Consider the following 23,533-nt stretch of genomic DNA (forward strand, 5'->3'; position numbering starts at 1 on the left):
GCAAATACGGGCAGCTATATCGGGAATTATAAAAAAAAATTTAAAGTTTTACATTTTATAACTGTACTGGCGATTTACAATGTGAGGGAGTGTAGTGTTGGGTATGTAGACATTTGAGCGGACTCGCTCATGTGTGTTGACATTTCACAATTCAGACACTTGCAGGGGCATGGACCTTTTGACTGCTCGACAGTCAGACACGACCCCTGCCTTCCTGCATGGTCCGGGTCAGACTTGGAGTGGAGTCAGCATACCCTCATGAATATGCATGGCACACTGATGTCATACCGTTCAACTGCAGTTTCCGAGTAGGACTTATTTAGTCTTACACAGAGGATTCGTGAATCCTGGGGAGAGATTTGTGTGATGCCAGAGTGAATGGAAGAAGCAAAAGAGATTTTCAGGTGATCCCAAAATATAAATAACTGTTGGATAAATAGCATGTAAACCTGTTTCTGACTTTGTTTCAAAAGTTGGTAGAGGGTAAGGAGTTAAGTAGAAGGTTATAGATGACTGAATCAAAGACTTTTTTGTAGGCAATAAAGAATGTTTGATATGGTAAGTTTTTATTTAAAGCTGTTGAATAGAAGATAGCTATAACCACTCCGAAAACAAACAGATTGTGAAAAAATGGCTAGATGTGCTAATGCTTGCAAAGGAAGGAAGAAAGAAAATGCAAATAAAATTACAGTAGAAAGAGGTACAATTTGTTTTGGGGACTAGGAAGATGCTCACTTCCTTCCACTGATGGGGAAAATAGCCATGGTAATCTGAGAAGTTAAAGAGATTGCAGACTGATTGACAGAAAAAGTTTTTGATCCTTAGATGATATTTAGGGTCAATAAATGGTAACAAGTTAGCTTTTATGTAGGGAAAACAGAACACCTCCTAAGGATTACAATTTACAGACATTTTTATGCCATTGATAAGTAAATCATAATAAATACATTGAATCAGAACTCTGCACAATGTATTAATTAAAAAAAATAATTTCATGTACTGGAAAAGGTGTGACAGGTAGAAAAGGAAGCTAGTAGGAAGCAAAACTTGAATATGGAGAATTCTATTGGCAAATACAAATAAATGTGATCCAGACTCTGGGTTTGAATGATAAAATTAAGCATTAATAGTGTTTTAAATTTAAGGGCAGCAAAATTTATATATATATATATATATATATATATATACATATATATATATATATATATATATATATATATATATATATATATATATATATATATATATATATATACCTAAAATGCTTGTCGATGTAATGAACTGTCAGTGAAATGAACTGTCAGTGAAATGAATTGTCAATCAAATGACATGAACCCATATAGATATATATATATATATATATATATATATATATATATATATATATATATATATATATATATATATATATATATACATGTGTGTGTGTGTATGTGTGTGTGTGTGTGTATACATATAGATGTTTATAAGTTTTATTTGGACCATTGTATGATCATTTTAAATGGATCTATATTAAATCAGTGAACACTTAAAATAGCAAACACTGATTTATTGACACTTTAAAAGTGAAAGCTTGAAATCCTGAAGACACGGAACAGCAATTTTTTCCCCAGGGAAAAAAAATGTTGTTCCACAAAAAAAAACATTAAAAACATTAAATATAGTGGGGTGCTTCACCCCACACACCCCCTACTTAAATATATCAACTATGAGATTGCACCCCAGTGGAGGAAATGGCAAACTCCCAAAAATGACCCAGTGACTTTTTTCCCTGGGAAAAAAAAAAATCACTGTTCTGTGTTTTTGGGATTTCAAGCTTTCTCTTTTAAATGGTTGATAAATCAACGTTCACTGTTTTAAGCATTCACTGATTTAATACAGACCCTTTTAAATATGGTTGTAAATTTGGTTTTAAATATAGTTAGTGGTGTAATTAATTTATTAAGAGCTGTTATTATAAATAAGTATAATTATTTGTGCAATATGTTTATAAGGGTGCCTTGGTGAGGTTTGTGATTGGTGAGATTACATTTTTAGCAAGTAGAAATAAAAATAATATAAAATAAAATAAATAAAGGAATGATTTTACTGAAAAGATATGGATGTTTTTGATTTCAAAATTGATGTCAAAGAAATGTTTTATATAGTTGGAAGAAAGTTCTAAATGAAATGAGAGCTGCAGTGAATTTATTGGAATGAAGATATTCAATCTTTCAGACAGAATTTTCAAAACAAAGGAATTTATCATATAAGTTGCTTTTTTTCCAACTACCTAACAGAAATGTATCAGTTTCTCTCTTCCTGGAGAAGGGGAGACATATAATGGGGCCATGTTTTCTGTTATTTTGGGCTCTTGTCTGAATATGATAAAGAGGAACATATTTTATAAGAAATATGAAGAGGCATGGATGTCAATGATCCATCCAATTTTGCTATGAGCTTCACTAAATGCTCTTATTATGTGGACATTTTTAGGGAGTGAGGAAAGTATATGTTAGGGCATTTTACTGTGACATTAAAGTAACAATCATGAGAAAAAAAATATATAATATATATATATATATATATATATATATATATATATATATATATAGAACAGTAACTTGAACTTAATAAATTATTATTTTTAAGGCAAAAAGAGACAAATTACAAACTCTAAGACTATATAACATGATGGAAAAACAATATATAATACAATATTGCGTTATATTCATTATTAGTTAAAACTGGAAAGCTAACTTTATGAAATATATAATTTTTCCATTACTTGTAGCTGTTAAATATTTAAAAATATAGTCTTTATTATTTAGAGTAGCTGTTATCATGATTAATAAAGAAAAGGAAAAGTCCATTAAGCAAGATTAATGTGATTCATATTCTCCATCAAGTTAGCTAACTACTTTCTTTAAATATCAATATATGTTCTATGAAAGCTATTGAGTGAATTTGATTAGATGTCTAGAGATGAGAAGAAAAAAATGACAACAAGAGTTGTCATTTTGGAATATATTCTCAGTATTTTAGGACTTTCTAGTTGGGTAGAAGTAATTATTGTTTTTAATAGTTTTATAAGAATAAGAAATTAATACACATACTTATAGAAAGTGTTTGAGATTAGTAGAAATACCACTGAAGCTATAAGAGCATTGTGGGAGTACTATAGGATAATAAATTGGAAAAAGAACAAATGAAACCAGAAATAGAAGAATAATTGAAGGGATAAATAATGTTCAAACAAAGAAGGACAAGACTGTGCATATTTCAATAAATAATTGCATATTTTAAATGTACGTTTTGAATATGTATGTTCTTTTTTAAGAAAATAACTGCACAATTGATATTGTTGTATATAGTTGTTCATATCTTATTCTGCAAATAAAGTTACCTATCCTTATTCTTATTCTGATAAAGAAGCTGACTATACAAAAAAAGGAGATGACACTGGGGATAAACTTATAGAAAAGGAAATTATCTGTCTAACAACAGGCAATGATTTAATATAATGATATTTATTAGGGTCCATAGCTTGAGCATGTAATTAAGATATTATTACAAGTGCCTATCACCAATTTGCCTGTTTTTATATCTCCTGCAAAATCTTTGACAAACAACAATATGTTCTATGCATTTTGTTAGCACATCTGATCCTTATCATTGCTTTGACCTGAAATCATTTACTGAATTATTTCTTTCTATTGAAACCATACTTAGTGAAACTGCATCGAAAATGTGAAATAAAAATGAAGATATAGGTCTTCTTTAATATGGCTGCATTTATAGGCCTATGCAGAAGGAATACTGCATTTATGATGGATTTATTCTGATAAAATTTGTATTATTTGAGACCTGATCTTATGGTATTTGAGTCCATTGGAGTGTTGTAGATAATAAACATAGATAACATAAATGGTGTCAGGAGCACTGGCAGATGATGCTCTGTTGCAAATACTCAAGCAAGAAGATTTAGGTGTCAGTTCTGCTGATTCACTGAGTGAGATGAAGGATAAGCTTTTTGAATGTGCTGAGGATGTTAATATGGAGAAGAAACCAGTTGATGTGGCAGGAGAGAATGCAGCAGTCAAAATGTATGCAGCATTGACAGACAGTAAAAGGGGAACGCATCAACATACTGAAAAGAGTCATTTTTTGTTGGGGCAGAGAATGCTGTAGTTAAAATACATGCAACAGTGAAAGCAGACAAATACAGGAGATCAGCAACAAACTGTGAGAAAAACTATTATTAAGGAGAAAAGAAGACCAGCTGTGAGAATTAAAACAAAAAAATTGACATTGTTTTAGACAGATATCATATATAGGACAATTTGATAACTGCGCTGGGGTTTAAAACTAAAAGAAATTCTTTCTTTTATATAGACAGTGATAGCTGTATCTTAAAATTTGAAACTTGGGGAATAATAATGACATTTCTGGAACTGTATAACAAAGGAGAAAGACATTTATCCACAGAACAATTATTTGTTTTCTTGTAGTAACTTAGATGTTAATAAATGTTAACTTGCAGTTTAGAACTGATGAACTGGAAGATAAACATATTGAAATAGCATGCAGGGTTTGTACAAAATTGTTGACAAATGCTGTAGAAGTTAGAGATGAGAAAAATTATGGAATGGAAGATGCAAGTTGATAGCTGTTTTGAAATTTGAAAAAAAAAAAAACACTATGAAGCATTTGACAAGTGTTATCTTTGTGGTTAGTCATAGAAATACATTAAGATATGTTAGCCAGGCAAAAACCACATTTCTTTTGTGGTGAGCTTTCTCATTTAATCGATGATTATGACAAGACGTAATATAAGCAGTGTGGCAAGAAGGGGTATTTAGCAAGAAGGTGTGTGGCAGAATGCAAAGATAGAAAGTAACCAGGGTAGGGAGAAAGGACATACAGCAAGGATTGTGGCTGCATGCAGGTTGTATAAAAAAGGGACACGTGTGGATAGATTGTCAACAACAAACAATAAATAATGAAAAATAAGGGAAAGAGAAGAAAAACATGGGAAAAAAACAGGAAGCTGAAGGAGAGGGTGAACTAGGCAAAGAAAAAAGTGCAGAAAAAGAAAAATATGCAGGGGAAGAGGAGGACAGCGTTTCCAGGTAGGAAGAGAGGTCAAGAGAAGCTACTGACTCTGACTGCTTTGGAAGTGCTAACCAGTGAAAATCTGATTCTGAACTTCAATGTTTATTTGTATAAAAACCCAAGAAAAATACTCAGTTGAGGAAAGAGTAAAAATACAAAAATGAAACTTAAAAAGTAATTACCCTAAACTTACAAAGGCAAAAATCTTTCAGTAACTGTAAGCAGCATAATCAACACAGTAAGAAGGATAGGGATACTGGAACGGTATGCTAAATGTTATATGATTGTTATTATGTTAGAGGATGTAAAATACTTGTCAAGTGAAAAACGAGTGGAAACAGAAAAACTTTGGGAGTGGAAATATAATATCAAACTTGTGAAGTGAAAGTTATTCTGTAGTGGCTGCGTTGTGTAAAAAATATTGAAAATACTAGATGCAATGTTGATAAGAAACTAAATGTTAACTATTTTCAATGTGAGGTGGAGAGAACATCTCCACAGAATTATGGCATTGTATGCATATAGAACTAGCAAGGACAGAGATAATCTGTTTCATCAAATATTGGAATAACTGTTGTAGATGTTAGATGGGGAAAATATGTTCGCAGAATTGTAGCATTGTATGCATATATAGATAGCAAGGAAAGAGAGACTCTGTTTCATCAAATATAAGACTATGTGATGCTTAACATGAAAATTATAATTGTAGGGAGACATCAATAGTGGTTCAGTGGGAGGATGTAAAAAGAAAGGGAATGATGTAAAATTACAAGTTATTATAAATAGTGGGGAAAAAGTCTTTGGCTTATTGAAAGGGCACTTGGGTATGAAGTTATTTTGCTTTATCAGAAGGTTTCAGATATCAGAAGGTGATACAATTGTGACATTTTTTCAGAGCATTTAGCAATATTGATGGAGGTGAAGGAAGAAAGGAAATATATTAAAAAAGGAATGGGAATAAAACTAATAAATGAGAAATTAAAGGGTAAAATACAATAGGAAGTATTGAAATTATGGAAGGATCAACTAACCATGAAGGACTTCCATTAATACCAGTCTGAATGGTGGAATGAATTTTAAAAGAAGTATATATTTTTTTTCTAGTGGCAGTATGATATTTATTTATTTATTTATTTATATATATTTGTTGACTGGGAGTGTCCGACTGGACGTAGGTCCATTTTCAGCAGAGGTCCAGGGAGAAAAGCTCCACCTTTAAAATAAACAGACAATAGTTACATTGGATTACATAGTGATTAACAATTTACATAGCGATTACTTACAACATATTTACAGATGAAGAACATAGTACATCAGTAGACAACTAGAATCTTTATCTGTGAAGTACCTAACAGACACCAACAAATGTTAAAATAAGAAGTTTGTGCTGTATAAGTACTAGGCTTATGAGCATCTGAGCTTGCTATAATCAAGGTAGTTAGTGGAGTGGAAAGAAAGGTAGTGGTTGGATATAAGAAAGGAATATAACATAACATATGTGAAAATGATTTATGGAATTGTTCAAGAAAGTATTATAATATGGAAAAAGAAATATATTAAATAAATCAAGAAAAATAAGGCATTATTGTTTAGGAAGATGTATTAATTACAAGGAGAATTGAAGAGGTATCTGCATATTTGGGTAAAATAGTAAATGAGGATATTAGTATAATGACAGAAATGAAATGTATTAAAGGATGGGTAAAAAGAACAATGGAACAAATTATGATTATTGTAGTACAGAGTATTGAAAATAAGAGAAAATAGAAAGTAAAGAAATTTCCAGATCGTGTTAAGGAAGAATATGAAAAAACAGTACTATTAGAGAGCTGGATGAGATACATAAGAAGTAAAGATGGTTCAGTATTGAACTCAGATGGTAAATGTATGGAGCATAAAAGAAATTAATAGTCTGGCAAAGAAGGAGTTTTGTAAAACTACTGAATGACTGGTTGAAGGAAGGTTTAATTTATAAAGAGTTACATAATAGGATTTAAAATTTATATGGAAGAAAGATGAAAATAATGAAATAAGAAATTGAAAATCCATTACTCTAAATAACATGGCCTATATTTCTTTATGGGAATAATACAGATGAAAATGGAAGGAAGGATGAGAGATATTACAGAAGAAAGTGTATATGGTATAAATGTTAAAGGATTGTCAATAAGTGTTACTGGTTGTGAGAGAAATTGTGGTGTAAGTAAAAGGAGAATGTGAAACTTATGTAAGGTAATAGTACCAAGGCATGTCATACTGTAAGACATGATGTTATGAAGAATGTTATGGAGAAGTATGGAATAAGTAACAGAATTATGAGGGTGTGTATGTCAGCTTACCCGAATAATATAGTGAGAGTGTTAGCAAATGGGTGGCAAAGTATAGAAATATGCATGGAGTGTGGTATAAAAAAAGGATGTCCGATGACTAGATTATTGTTTGCAATTGGTGATGAATGTGATAGTGAGTGAAGTAGTTTATAAAATGAAAGATGCTAGATATTTGATCAAAAGTAGATGGCAATACCAGTAGTTTTGACATACACAGATGATATAGATTTAGTTGCTAAGAACAAAATACGCATGAGGGAAGTATTGGTTTGTGTGAATGGATGTTTAAAGGAAATGGGAATGACCTTAAATAAAGATAAAAGTAAAGGAATGGGTGATGTGGTTAAAATTGGGGATGTCTATTTTTCAATAAATGAAGTGACTTTGCCAGGAATGTAATTTGGAGAAAATGACGTAATTATAAAGCAATGGAAAGGGTTGATAAAAAGAAATGAAAGAAGTATATGTTTTCTGGAGGACATGTAGATTAGCTTTCAAGAAAAAAGATTACCTGATGAATTCAGTATTAATGGAAAAAATGCCTTATATGTAAAATGTTCATATGTTCCCAGTAAAATATGAAAAGAAAATTGGACAAATGGTGTTTTCTTTCATATGGGGTTCAAAATTAAAAACGGTGAAGAACGATGTGCTGTATTTGAGTGTAGATGAAGTGGGATTGGGTTGCTAAATCCAGTTAGTTATTTTGCTTCTTTAAAATTGTATAGAGTTTAAACCTGCTGAATTGCCAACTGGCTTATAGAGAGGATGCAGAAAATTAAACCGTCACAAAGAGACCAGCCACCTATGGTGTCCTCCGGGGTTTTGTACTGGTACCTATCCTGTTGGGCATATACTTTTCTGAAGTAAAAGTAAATGTCAAAGGCCTTTGGCTGACTACATTTGCAAATGACTGCATGCTAGGTGCAGTCATTGAAGCTCTAAATGATTTTGTCATCCTGCAGGAAGGATTGCCCAGATAAATAAAGAGTGCCAAAAAACTGGGCTAAAACTAAAGGCCGAAAAATAAATTATTGTATCCTTTGGGATGTCATCTATCCCAGGGAACTGCCAAATTAACAATGCACTCTTGAGAGTTGACCTAGCTGTTTGGGAGTTGGGAACTTTTGTGGACAGTAACCTCACTTTTGACTAATACGTGCCCATTGTTGCAAAAATGTCCCTCTGTGTTAATAATTTATAACCAAAGGGATTGTGTCTAGCTCTAGGAATGTCATTACACCCCTTTACTCAGCATGCAATATGCCAATCATTGAATATAATTCCCCTTTGGCATGAATCTCTCTAGGCACATGTAACAACTGGAACACCCATAGATCTACCTTACTAAAAGGATACAAAGCCTAGACAACATGTCTTACATAGACCAACACAAAGTCCTTTCACTATACTCGGTATCTCACAGACTGCTTAGAGATGACCTGAGTCTGGCATACAAGACATCTTCCAACCCAATATTGATGGATTAACTGCATAGCAGAAAGTCACATGGCAACAGAAATTCATGGCCTAGGGTTATAAACCTCTTCTACAACATCAACAGAATGGTTTTGAGGGACAGATATATTTTGCAGAGGATACTGCTGTTCTGGAGCAGGCTCCCCATCCACATAAAGCAAATTTTATCCATGTCCATATTCAACTGCAACTTGGATCTATGGATGGGAAACAGAAAATTTAACCCAGAACTGCCCCCCATATTATTAATGGACAGACGCATCTCCTAAATGCTTTGTCACATGCATGTGTCCTCTCAAATTGTCTATGGTATGATTCCCAGTTATTCTTATTAGGGGTAAAGTAAAATTATTGACTTATTATGTTGTATTGAATTATAATTGTGAGACCAGTTGGCATAATGGTTAAGGTCTTCACCTTCCAGGTACAAGGTTCAATCCTGGCCTCCGACCAATGCCTGTTTGGAGTTTGCATGTTCTGCCTGTGTCTATGTGGAGTTCCTCCCACCTCCAAAAAACATGCTGAGTTTTTCCATCTCAAAAACTCACCAATGAATGGAGTTGTGGACCACAGCACAGACTCTACATAATGTCCTATGGGAGGAACAGTTGTACAGACCAATTGCTTTGGGCATTTACTGTGGTGTACAGTATCTTCAAGATAGGAGAACATGGATCACATACTGCACTCTGTGGTAGGGCTAACCACTCGATGGTGTGATTGAATCATGTGGATGAATATCCCCAAAATGGGCATGGGTAGTTACCAGTGATAAGTGGGTTGAGGTTCTGGCCTACTCCGACATATGCCAGGGACCCATGCTAATGATGGGAGGGGTGTATCTGTCCCTATTGGCCAGTGCGTGCCTGCCATAAAGCCCAGCAGCCCCGGGTCAATAAGCTACTGGCTGGCCAGTGTCTAATTGCCCAGCCTGGTTACCTGGGATAGCTCTGCTGAGCGAATGCTGAATGTAAAACCAATAAACCTGCCAAACATGAACTGGGAATTGCTACGCTTACTATAGGCTCACTGACAAGATGCAGCTTGGAAATGGATGAAATGATGATACAGAGGAAGCTGGAGATTCTATGTATCCAAGAGACAAAATTGAAGGGTAGTGTGTTAAATCCACTTGGCTTGGGATCCAGAATCTACTACTCAGGAGGGGGACAGGCTAGAAATGGTGTGGGAAATGTGATAAGAAAGAGGTTTCAGAAGGCAGTGAGGGATATCTTCAGAATTAATGACAGACACATGACATTCAGACTCCAGTGTATTGATAGGGCAGTATTCATAATCTTAGTATTCATAACAGCAGGGTTATGAAAGGGTGACTTCAAATGCACATATTGGGGACAGATAGAACAGGATATGAGGACTGCCTGAGTCTACTTGGGTGTGGCAACATGAATAAAGAAGGAGAAGCCATTCTAGACTTCTGTCTGGCAAATGGCTTGATAGCAGCCAATACATGGTTCAGAAAAAGAGACAGTCACAAGATCACATGCAAGAGTAGTTGACATGGAACTCAGGCAGACTTCCTCCTAGTAAGGAAAAAGCACTGGGGGTAGAATCCATGATTGTAAAGTCATTCCCAGTCAAACAGTCAGCCCACAGCATAAGCCACTGGTTACCATAATCAGCTGCAAGCAGTGGTCAGAGAAGGCTCTAAGGTCAACAGAGACCAGGCTATAGACCTAGAAGTTGACTGGAGGAAAGTACAACAGTTCAAGGAAATACTCAGGGCTCTAGCACTCCAAGAAGAGAAGGAAATAGGTGGAGTTGAAAAAGAATGGCAGCACCTCAAAATGGCATTTTTAAGACTACAAAACAGATATGTGGCTGAGCCATGTATGGAAATAAGGTACATAAAGAAAGCTGATGGTGGAAAGCAGAAGTCCAGGAAGAGATCAAAAGAAAGAAGGAATGCAGGAAAAAATGGGAGATAGAAAAGACCAGCCAGGCTAGGAAGGAATACTACTTGGCTAATAAAGAAGCTAAGAAAGGAGTTGCAATAGCAAAGAATAAGGCATTGGCTTCTGGAACGTGACTCAGTAGGTGGTACAAAGAAACTATATCAGGTATACAACAAAGACAGACAGTTAAAGACGATAGTCAGATGCCCTTTATAAGGGATGGCAGCAACAACCTGCTCACCAGTCCATGGGACAACAAAGGCAGATGGAAGGAGTATTTCCAGCAGCATCTGAATGAAGAAAACCCCACAGAAGCTGTACTGCCCCAGAAACAGTATACGATGAGAGAAGAAGAGGAGCCCATCCTAGAAGAAGTAAGAATATCACTAAGGAAAATGAAGTCAGGAAAATCATCAGGCACAGATGAGGTCAGAGCATATATGATAACGATGATGGGTGAGATTTGGGAGAAATGGCTACTGAGGGTACTCATAGCAGTGTGGAGAGAAAGATATATCTCAGATGACTGAAGAATAAGCAAACTCATGCTAGTGTATGAGAACAAATGATCTTTTGGCAGTATAGAGGTATCAAACTCCTATTACACTGCATGAACGTTCTGGAGAGTGTGATTGATAAATGGATAAACGGATGCACATAGTAGTAAAATGTATGATGGGAAATGAGCAGTTTGGATTCAGATCAGGATGCAGCATAACTGACCCAATATTTGCAGTGAGGCAGATAGTTGAGAAGAAGCTGGAAATGAAGAAAGAGTCCAACTGGGCATTCCTAGACTTGGAGAAAGCATGTGACAAGGTCCCAGAAAATCTGATCTGGGCCGTACTGTGGTGGGTTAAAGTCCCAGAAACATTAGTAGAATTTGTGCAGGCTATGTACTAGGACCCAGTGACTCAAGTATGAACAGTGTTCAGCCTTGCAGAGGGGTTCCCAGTTGCAGTGTACACCAGGGTTCAGCTCTGAGCCCACTGCTGTTCATACTGGTGATGGACTACACTAGCAAACAGGTTGGATGGGACAGATCAACAAAGTCGCTGTATGCAGATGATGTGGCATTACAGGCAGGTTCTGAGCAAGAACTTCAACAAAGGATAAGGGAATGGAATGCAAAACTGAAGGCACATGGGATGAAACTAAGTACAGATAAGACAGTGGTAATGGCAGCAAATTGTGGAAATCAGAACCTGACAATTGAGATAAAAGGGAAAATAGTGGAACTGGTAAATAACTTCAAGTGTCTGGGAGGGTTGGTTGCAGGAGGAAAGTCTCAATGAAGAGGTTAAAGCAAGAATCAGAGGGGCTGCAGCCAACTGGCATAGAGTCTTAGGTGTAGTTTGTGACAGAAGATTGCAAAGAAGCTGAAAAGTAAGGTGAACAAGACAGTGGTGTAACCAGTACTACTGTATGGTGCAGAAACCTGGGCAGTAATGGCAGAGCAGATGAAGAAGCTAGAGGTGATGGAAATGAAGTGCCTGAGAAGGGTGGTATGATGCACACTTTGGGACAGATGAAGAAATGAGGACATAAGAGCAGAAGCCAAAGTAGCTCCAATTGCAGAAAAGATCAAAGAGAAAAGATTACAGTGGTTCAGACGTGCAGAAAAACAGAAGACATTTTGCTGAAGAAGATTTGGGATAGACAGGAAGAAGGTAAGAGGAAATTAGGATGTCTAACAAATAGGTGGATGGATTGTGTGAAAGAAGACCTATGACAGTCAGGCATGAGTGTTGAAGAAGGCAGGAGTGTGGCACTGAATTAAGAGAGATGGTGAAAGTCAACACGATACCCCGACCCCATGTAGAAAATGGGAAAAAGGGGGCTGATGATGATGATGATAAAATGATTGACCACAAGATGAGTAAGACCGATCTCTATCAAATTGGATAGGTTAATTTGAGTACAAAAAGGGAAACTGTTTAGGATTACAATGACCCTCTAGGGTAGCTAGCCTAGTATCTGCATATGAGCCTATGAGTATCCAAGTGAGTAAAGGAATATAATGAGAATTTGACAGTGAGAATCTTTAAATATAAGTATAAATATAAGTATCAAACATTCTGGCAGGTGATGAGAATAAGGAAAAGGGGAAAAGAATATGCAAATGAGTAAATTAAAATGATCAAGAAAAATACTAACATGGAAAACAAAGAATGATGATACAGAGAAACAATGATGACATAGAGAAAGCAGAAAGATGCGGTATAATAATGTGCTGAAACAATATTATTATGCATATAAATACATAAGAAAGTTTACCATAGGCTCATATGAGGTTACTAGGCTACTAGCCCTAGAGATAGTTTAAGCCTAGCCATTCATGGCCAAATTTTCCCAATTATCAATGCCCACAGGCTAGCATGGCTTTTGTCCATGCCTGTGTCTTAGGAAAGCTATAAACTGCCTCTGTCTGTAAGGGCTATAGGTGAAAAGCCAGGGTTACATTTGAAATTTCCCATCCATTAGTCCAAGCTGTGTTTCAATAGGCTTAGGGAAAAGCCCCATTTCACATGTAGGGGAGTCTGTTCCAGAGAAGGGGTAATCTCTGAGACGCATACCTGTTCCACAAGCGTGTTTTGTTTATGTCACCAAGAAGGTTTAGATGCTTAGAATGGGTCATTTTTGTGCTGTTTGTTTTCCGAATGTGCAGCAGATCCATAAGAACTGGATCAGAGAAGGCCTTTTAGGTTAGGCATAGATCACCCCCTCAGTAGTCTCTAAGAGACCAAGTACTAGGACAGGGCTTTGAAATGGTCCACACAGGGCATATTATTTCCACCATGTTTTCTTTTAGTGAGGAACCTCTGCAGCTACTCCAGCTTTTGCAAATGCCTGGTCAGATACATACTGAAGAGTATATTGTACTTGATTATTGGTGTAATGAGGTTTAGTATAGTGGGACTATTATCTCCTTAGATGTGGATGACATGCCCTAACTTTTAAGTTGTGCTGCATAGAAAGATTTTCTCACCATCATTTATTTATTTATTTATTTTACATTTGTTTACCGGGCTAGTCTAACTGGATACATGTCCATTTTCAGTAGAGGCCCGGGGAGAAAAGCTCCTAGGTAAATACAGCTAAATTAACAAATTTCTGTGAGTCAAGCATATAAACAAAATCAATACAAAAAATACAAGCAAAAACAGACTGATTTACAGGATAAATTCTAACAATTCAAAGTAAATTGTCAGTATAGAATTCACTCTTAACAGTAGATGCAGTTCATATGGCAGAACCAAAAAACAAAAAACATTTTTTTTTTTTTTTTTTCCTGAAGGAAAAGAAGGGGAAGATCAGAGTTTAGGGTGACTATAGAGCTAGTCAGGTTTGGAACAGTAACATAGCCAGTGAGATTTGAGATATACTTTCAGATTGTTTTGAAAATGGATAGTGAGGGAAGTGTAGAAATGTCATTTGGTAGAAGATTCCAGGCTTTCCCTACTGTATTAGAAAAAAGAGAGTCACCGGCCTTGTTGTTTGTTTTGGTAGAACTAGCTAAGAGTTTATGTGAAGACCTAAGGGAATCTAGGTTCTTGTAGGGAGTGATTAGTGTGGATAGAGCTGGTGTTTTGGATGGTGTGTAAAGGGTTTTGTGAGCTATAGTTAGTTGATTGAATTTGATTAGGTTCTGTAGTTCAAGCCAGCCTAGCTGTTTTAAATTGAGGCAATGATGGGTTGAAATGGGTTTCCTGTGGCAAATCTGGCGATGTTATTATAGGACCTTTCCAGTTTGCTGAGGTTGTGTTTAGATAGTTTAGTAAAGATGGATGAGGCATATAGAAGAGGAGATATTAGATGTGTGTGTGCTATTATTGTACGAGCAGAGGGTAGGAGAAAAGATTTAATCTGATACAGGGAGCCCAATTTTTTATTAACTGATTTTATAGTATTGTTTATATGTATATCGAAGTTTAGTTTATTGTCGATGGTGACTCCTAGTAATTTAGTGGTAGCTTCAGGAGATATAATAGTCTTGTTGATAGAAGTGACTGTGAAATCCAATGGGGGGTATTTGCTGGTGGGAGAGAATAGAAGGAGTTTAGTCTTTTTGGGGTTTAAGAGAAGGCATCTGTGAGTAAACCATTTCTCTACTGTGTTGAAGACTTGTTGGGTAAGGTATAGGAGGTCTGAAGAGGATGAGGCTGAGCATATAAGTGTAGAATCGTCTGCATATTGTATACATGAGGCTTGAGGGATGGCTAGGTGGAGGTCATTGATGAAAATGGAAAAGAGTAGAGGTCCAAGGATGGATCCTTGGGAGACACCGAGGTTGACTGATAAGTGGGTAGAGAGGGACTTGTGCCATAGTACTGCCTGCTGTCTATTGTCAAGGTAGGACTGGAACCACTGTATGGAGGATGTATCAAGTGATAGGGATTTTATTATGGTAATGAGAATTTGGTGATTCACCATGTCAAAGGCTTTAGATAAGTCAATAAATAGGGCAGAAGAGAGTTTGTTTAGACTACGGTGTTTGTTGATAGTATCTGTAAAGGAGAGAAGGGCAGTGGAGGTACTATGTGAAGGTCTAAAACCATGCTGGCAGTTAGCTAGAAGGTTATTTTGTGTTAAGTGTTGAAGCAGTTGTTTGTGGATGCATTTTTCCATAATCTTAACTAGAGGTGAGAGGAGGGCAATAGGTCGATAATTGGAAAGCTCGGTAGATTGGCCACCTTTGTGGAGGGGGATAATATGGGAGATTTTCCATATAGAAGGGATATAGCTTTCAGTAATGGTTCTGTTGATCAGGATTGATATTGGGAGGGCAATGGCTTTAGCAGCTAGTTGCAGAAATTCTGCAGGTAGTTGGTCTGCTGAGGGAGAGCATGGTTTCAATTTCTGAAGGAGGGTAAGCACATATGATGTAGGGACGGGGTGAAGTTGAAAGGAGGGAGAACAGTTTGTTTTTTTAGTAGGTAAAGTGAAGTTCTGAGGTGAGAGCTGGCTAGCTAGTGTTTGTATAGTGTTAGTGAAGAATGTGTTAAAATCATTAGCTATATTTATTGAAGTTTTGTGTTCAGTATTTTGAGGGCTAGGAGTGGTCGATTTTCCTGGGTGGAGTAGTTGATTGATGCTGGACCAGAACGTTTGTTGATTTATAAACATTTATTATATATCTAATTCATTAGCAGATTTTATTTCTTTTTTTTTTTTAAAACAAATTTATTGTTTTAACATATAAGAGAAATATCATAACAATTTTATACAAATAATTAAAAATAGGTATTATTATAACATTCAACAAAACAACTAAAGTATTTACAAAGACATCCACTACAATCAGATCAATTAATTAAACTAAAATACTGTGCTATTGAAATTAGAATTTTTTTAACAAATTTTGTAAATTATCCCATACAATAAAATGTGATGTTTTTCTAGTTGTTCTCATTCTAATTGTGCTTATTTCCATATGACACATTATATTCATAACATTTTTAAATTCATTGAACAAAGGAGGTGTATCTGAAATCCAATTTCTAGTTATTATTTTCCTAGCCACTGCTAGGATAGACCATAACAAGGGAAGCTTAATCTTTTTAACACATTGAGGTACAGGTGTGTTGAATAATATAAGAGTCTTAGAAATAATGAAATTATCTGTAAAAAGAGCCTGCAAAAATTAATTAATTGACTTCCAGTATTCTTTCAACTTCATACAGTCATAAAACATATGAGCCCAGTCAGCATTAATTTCTACATTACATCTCTTACATAGATTATCTTTATTATTAATTTTATTCATCATCAAAGGTGTATAAAAGATCTATGTAAAAATTTCCATGTATAAAGTCTCCAGACAATGGAAGATGTAGTTCTATAAGCAGATTCCAATATATATTGTTTATCTTGTTGAGTTGGTGGGTCCTCATTAATAGAGGTGAAATAATTCCAGTATGAATCTACATTGTAAAAAGTTTCTTGTCTGATAATTTTATGTATATATGAAAGTTTACCTTTATCAGAAACTTTATGCTGTAAATTTATTATCAAGTAATCAATCAATTTTGGAATAGATTCTTTAACTGTTATAGACATTAGATCTATTCTATCAATGAGATGTTGTCTAAAGATCTGAACCTCTAACCAGCAAGTTTCTCTTAGATCAAATTCTTGTTTTAAGAAATCTAGATTTTTAACTTTATTATCAGATATCAGCTGATACCAGTACTTTAGATTATTATCTATAGCTAAATGAGCTCCTTCAGAAGTAGATGACATAAGCATACCCTGAGTATAAATTATAGGAATACAATAAAATTCCATTCCCTATACTTAGGGTGCATGAATATAAAGTTACGATAACTAATAATAATATTTAATGGGTAACAGACCATATGTTTAGGTGTAATAGGTGAAGTACAAAATTCCTTTAGCAACCACAACATGGAGTTATTTATAATCATATTTTTATGTGTTAAGGAGATTTTCATGAAGTGCATACTAATTAGCTCCCAATAATCTTTCCATTTTGACATATGACCGATCTATTAATAAAGTAATAACTTTTATAATAGAAGAGATAATATATAAATTAAAGTCTGGAAAAGAAATACCCCCTTGAGACCAGATATTAGTATGTTTCTTTAATGCAATCCTAGGTCTATTAGGTGCCCATAAGAAATTTAACATTAGTGTATTCAGTTTCTTGATAGTTATTTTTGTAGGTGAAAGTATTATTGATTGTATTAAGTATAAAATCTTGGGGAATAATATCATTTTAATAATTGTAAGTCTCTCCTCCATAGTAAAAACATATTATTCCAGGTATTAAAAGATTTTGTATATTAAGAAAACAGGTATTATAGTTATTATATATAATAGATTTAATATCTTTAGATAGTATTATACCTAAATAAGTTATCTGACCTGAGTTGGGTACATATTTAGTAAAATCACTAATGAGAGTATTTTTTCGGTATATATAGGTAGTATTTTAGTTTTTCTTCATTGAATATTAAACCAGAAATACTTTTAAAATTCATCATTTTATCAAATAAAGACTGCATAGAAGAATTAGATCCTGCTGATGTAATTAGAACATCATCTGCAAAAGTTGAATTTTTGATGTTGTATTTTCTTCTATTTCAAAACCCTCTATGTCAGTACTGTTTCTAATCAAATTAGCCCAAGGCTCCATTACTAAAGTGAATAATAGTGGAGAAAGTGGACATCCTTGCTTTGTACCTTTAAGAATGGGTATTTTTGTGAAACATATGTTCCTACCTTAATATAAGCCAGCGTTCCTTTGTATAAATGCTCAATTAAATTTACAAATGCATCAGAGAAATTTGTGCACTTCAGTAAGGTAAACAGATAGTCCCAACTTACTGAATCAAATGCTGAACCTATATCAAGACTAATAAGTGTTAAATCTTTCTTTTTCCTATTTGCAAAATCAATTAATGTTAAAGTTCTTCTTATATTATCAAAAGTATTTCTATTTACAATGAAGCCCGTCTGATCTATGTCTATAATGCCGGGGATAATTGTCTTCAATCTATCAGCAAAAATACTCATAAACATTTTATAATCAACATTAAGTAATGAGATGGGTCGATATGAAGAACATCTAGTTGGATCTTTATTAAGTTTTAAAATTGGTGAAATAAATGTATATTGCCAAGATGGGGGGGTTATTAACTCAGTTTGGGCCAGAATAAAAACCTTATGTATTAATGAATATGTAGTTTTAGAAAGGATTTTATATATCTCTGGTATAATACCATCATTACCCGGTGCTTTGTTTGATTTAAGCTTATTTATTTGTGTAATAATGTCTGTATATGAAATACTCTCGTCCAATAGTTTAATCTGTTGTTTATTAAGCTTTTTATTCATGTTTGTGGTTATAAACTCCTTTATTTTATCTTTAGGTTCCATGTTAATGTTGTTATGGTTAATCTTGTGAAAGTGATTTCTAAATTCATCCAGTATTTCTGGTATATTAGAAACATTCTTCTTTTTCCTTAGAGAAAAGATTTCTTTGATATAGTTTTGTTTATTCAATCTTTTTGTTTTATTTTTAAGTCTATGTAAGTATTTGGGGCTTATTGAATAAGACAAAAACTTGTATTTCTCTAAAGTTATTTTAACTTTATGAGTTAACATTTCTTTGTATTTTTCATTTAGTTTGTTTATTTCTTCAATAACTTTCTTGTCCATAATATTTTCTTTATTATTATGTTTATAAGAGTCTAGTTTACTTTGAATATCTAACAATTCCTTATCCCAAGATTTCCTTTTGTTATTATACCATCTGATACTTTGTCCATATAGATATGATTTTAAGGCATCCCAAACATAGACAATGGAGACTTCAGGAGTATTATTTATGTCTAGAAAATGTTGTACTTCTGAAAGTATATATTCTTTATAGTCTTTTAGCTGAGTTAAGTATGCTGGTATCCTTTTGATCTGAACATTATGAGTATTTTTTATCATGAATTCAAAAACAATTGAGTTATGATCAGATATAGGACATGACATGATTTTGGAATTAATTAAATCTGTTACCATCTGGTTAGAAATAAAGACCCTATCTATTTTTGAATAATTTTTGTATCTGTTAGAAAAAAAGGTGTATGGTAATGATTTTGACTCTATCTGATTATTAATATCATTCAAATGATAAGAATTAGCAAAATCATTTAAATGTTTTGCATTAGATGTTATTCTTCTTTTCTTTATAGTGGTAGTATCACTTTCATGTAGTATACAATTAAAATCACCAGCTAAAATAATATCCCCTATAGAGAATGATATGATCTTATCAATATGATGTTTCACTGTATTAATACCAATTCCAGGTATCCAGTATACATTAATTAAAGTGTAAGTCTTCCCATTAATTTGTATTGTAACCATACAAAACATTCCTTTGTCATCCTGATAAGACTTAATGGTTTTAGGAATGGGCATACTTTTATTCCATAAAATAGCCACTCCTCTTTTTTTCTGAGTGTGCTCTGAACTAACCAATACTGCATACTTATTAGTGGCTAGTTTATCAATATCTTTTTTCAAGAGATGGGTTTCTTGCAGGAAGACTAGATTGGCCTTGTGTAGATTAATGTATCTTATTAGGCTTGCCCTTTTACACGGATTATTCAATCCATTAATGTTTAAAGAAATTCCTTTTAAAGATGTCATTTGGCATTTTTAAAACTCAAGAATCTTATGATCGAAATAACAAATAACAAGATAAATAATGTTACATCTCCTCTTTTAGGTGTACCTTTAAATATAGCTGTATTTATTAAATCTCTTATGGGATTTTGTATAGGATTCAATTTTGTTTGTAGTGACAATGAGTGTACAAAATATATTGTGGATGTCAAAACTATATACATATAACAATGAACAAGTGAAAATAATGTAAGGATTAAACCTTGCATCCCGCCTGGAGTTGAAAACTCCAACTTAGAGCAGTATTTACTACTCAAGTTAACCCCCTACCCTAAGCAGCAGTACCTCAGCTACCACCTTATCAATTTAATACTAGTTATATTTAACTGAGGTTAACAGTTTTCAATTCAATTATCTATCAAGACAAAACTACACATTTGGTAAAACAGCATCATATAAACTAAAATAAACTTTTTTTTTTTTTTTTTTTTAAAAACTGTTCATACTATTATATAGATCTATGTAATACATAACACTTGGATTCTAATAGCATTCAAATAATCTTAATGTTAGAAATCAAGAGGAGAGAAAATTATGTTCTAACATTCATTTAAATCAAAAACTTTGGCTAATATGATTCAGACATTACATGCATTAAGATGCATCTATTTTCTGTCATGTGAATTCTATCAACAGCTTCCAAAAAATTCTTGAATTGTTTGTATATGAGCATTTACTTAAACTCATTATTGTCAATAGAGTAAAATATTGTATTCATAAAAATTATTATAAATCATATTGCATAGTTATGCAGATTCTCAGAAACACCTGCGTTATTACCTAAAAAAAAAAAAAAAAAGCCATCACACACATAAACACAGACACACACACATACATATACACACACACACATATACACACACACACACACCCACACACACACACACACACACACACACACACACATACATATACACATATACATATATACATAGATACACACACACACACACACACACACACACATATATATATATATATATATATATATATATATATACATATCTGATCTCACTGAGTTGTGTGTTAGTAGAGCACTATCCTACTTGCTGTCCCTAGAATAAATCTGTCTGCTTTATACAAAATAATGCACAGCAAACACATATTAGTAACCAGATTTTACAATCATGCTAACCTACTGCTTTAAAATATATCACATGACATTTCTTCCAGAATAGAGTTATAAGATTATTTATGCTTGCCAATCAGATAAATTAAATGAGTTATAGTAAAGTATATGTTTGGGACACAAGTTTTTAACACAGATTATTATGCTACTGTTAAGTAGATTTTCAAAAAACATTTAAATAAATGTTTCATTTTCTATGCCTTCTAAAATAAGATATTTACTTGCTACAAGAAACTACATCATCCAAACTCATCATAACTGACATATTTTATGAATAGAGTATTTTTCCTGAATCTGTGGTGTGTCAGTGTGATAACCTTGTCAATGTTTATACTAATATTTTTAGGAAGACAACATAGTCCAACTCCTTTCTGCATTTTGACAGCTGCCACGCAGTCCACCAAAAAAGAAATTTAGTAAAAGGGCAGATGGTCAGACTGTCAGACTGTCAAGACTTGTTAGCGATGACATATTATTTTCAAAGGAGTTGGAAAAATTGACTAACATGTTTCTCACTAGGGGATACCCACATGAATTTGTTCATCAAATTAGTAAAGAAATTACAGCCAAAAGACCAGTGTTCTACAAACCTATAATTAGGTATGGTCTACCTAGTTCAGTTGAATCTAACTCAACAGTGGTAGGACATGACACTTTCCTAATTCCCTACAATGAGACATCACAATAAATAGTTAATATAGTTCAGGAAACATGGTTTAGTACTATTCAAAGTGATGCTGAATTATTAGGCATCCTGGGTGCTAAACCTAAGTTGACATACAGTAGAGGTAAAAACTTAAAAAATCTCTTTGAAAATAGCAGCAAAACTGACATTTTTAACAAATCTAAGATGAATAGATGTGGGGCATGTCATACTTGTAGATACATTTATGACAGTCCTTGTATCACAATAGCCAACTTTGGAAAAACCATTCGATGTCCTGGCCATTGCAATTGTAACTCATCTATGGTTGTTTATGCCGCGTCTTGTACTGTTTGCCCAGCTTTCTATATAGGCAAAATGATTAGGAAGTTAAGACAACACATTATGGAGCACTTGAGAGATATCAAAAAACACAAAAACACAAGTGCTCTATACAACCATAGTACCAAATGTCATAACATCAAAAGATTTTTGTTTTTTGTTATAGACAGAATCCCACACAATGTACATAAAGGGGGAGATGAGAAAGCAATGCTTGAAGCCAAGGAATGTTTATGGCAATTAAGGTTAAATGCTAGCAATTGGCCAGGCATCAATGAGTATATTTCTATTTCGAGCATACTCAAATTGAAATAACATTTTATATGAAATATTTTTTACAACATTCAAATATATTGTTTTTTATTATTATACATCAGTTTTTAACATTTTAAGTTTTTAATAAAGTGAATTTTAATCATTTTTATAAAATATTATTGATGTATTATTGAACAACATTTACATAGTACAATTATTTAATTTAATTAACTATTTATTTATTTAAATATATATTTATACTTAAGTTATTTATGTATTTAGATTAACTTTTTGATACTTATATATTTATATATTAATAGTTATTAACAATAGGTTTGAACATTTGTATTCATGGTTCTATATAGCTTTTTGAATAAGTTATTATTTCAACACTGTTTACATTTATATGTACTTCTTTTGTCAGGTAGCTATTTTCTGAGTTTTTGATTCTACTATTATTAATTAGTTTTTGATTACTTCCTGTTGATGTCAATTAATTGCAATTGATGTAATTATTCACTTACACATTTAGTATTTAAGGATGGACTGAGTCTTGTCTTTTGGACTCTGAAGATACCCGTTTATTTTGAGGGAGAAAGCGCTTAGTACTACAAAGGAGTCTTCTTTGATGGTCAAGTGTGTTTTTGTGTTAATCTACAATAAATCATTTTTCCAGGATCCAAGGTTTGCTGGACTTTTTGCTTACAAGGTTTGGAGATTTGTTTTCCTTTAGGATTGGTGTGATCAAGGATTATCTCCAAGAGGGTGGTATTAAAACTTGTGACTGAATTTCTAATAGAGTTTTGTGGAAGAGGGATAGTATCTTTGAAGGAAAAAGTTTATATATTTCCATAACTAGGCCATCTATACCTGGAGCTTTATTATTTTTACCCTCTTTTTATTGTATCTGTAATTTCTTTGTAGGATATGGGTGCTTGCAGATCTATTTTAATTTTTCTGGTATTTTTTTATATGAGAAAATTTTTCATCAAGATTTCATTAATCGATATGTATATTTTGTTTTTGGAAATTTTGCATATAGTGATTTCTATAGGAATCAAGAATGTCACCTATATCTGAGACATTTTCCCATTTCTTTTCATGGAAGGTACTTTTAATGTTATTAGCTTTTGAT

Source organism: Protopterus annectens, chromosome 8.part0 (assembly GCF_019279795.1).
Source record: "Protopterus annectens isolate FY-2018-M chromosome 8.part0, PAN1.0, whole genome shotgun sequence".
In the NCBI taxonomy this organism is placed as follows: domain Eukaryota; kingdom Metazoa; phylum Chordata; order Ceratodontiformes; family Protopteridae; genus Protopterus; species Protopterus annectens.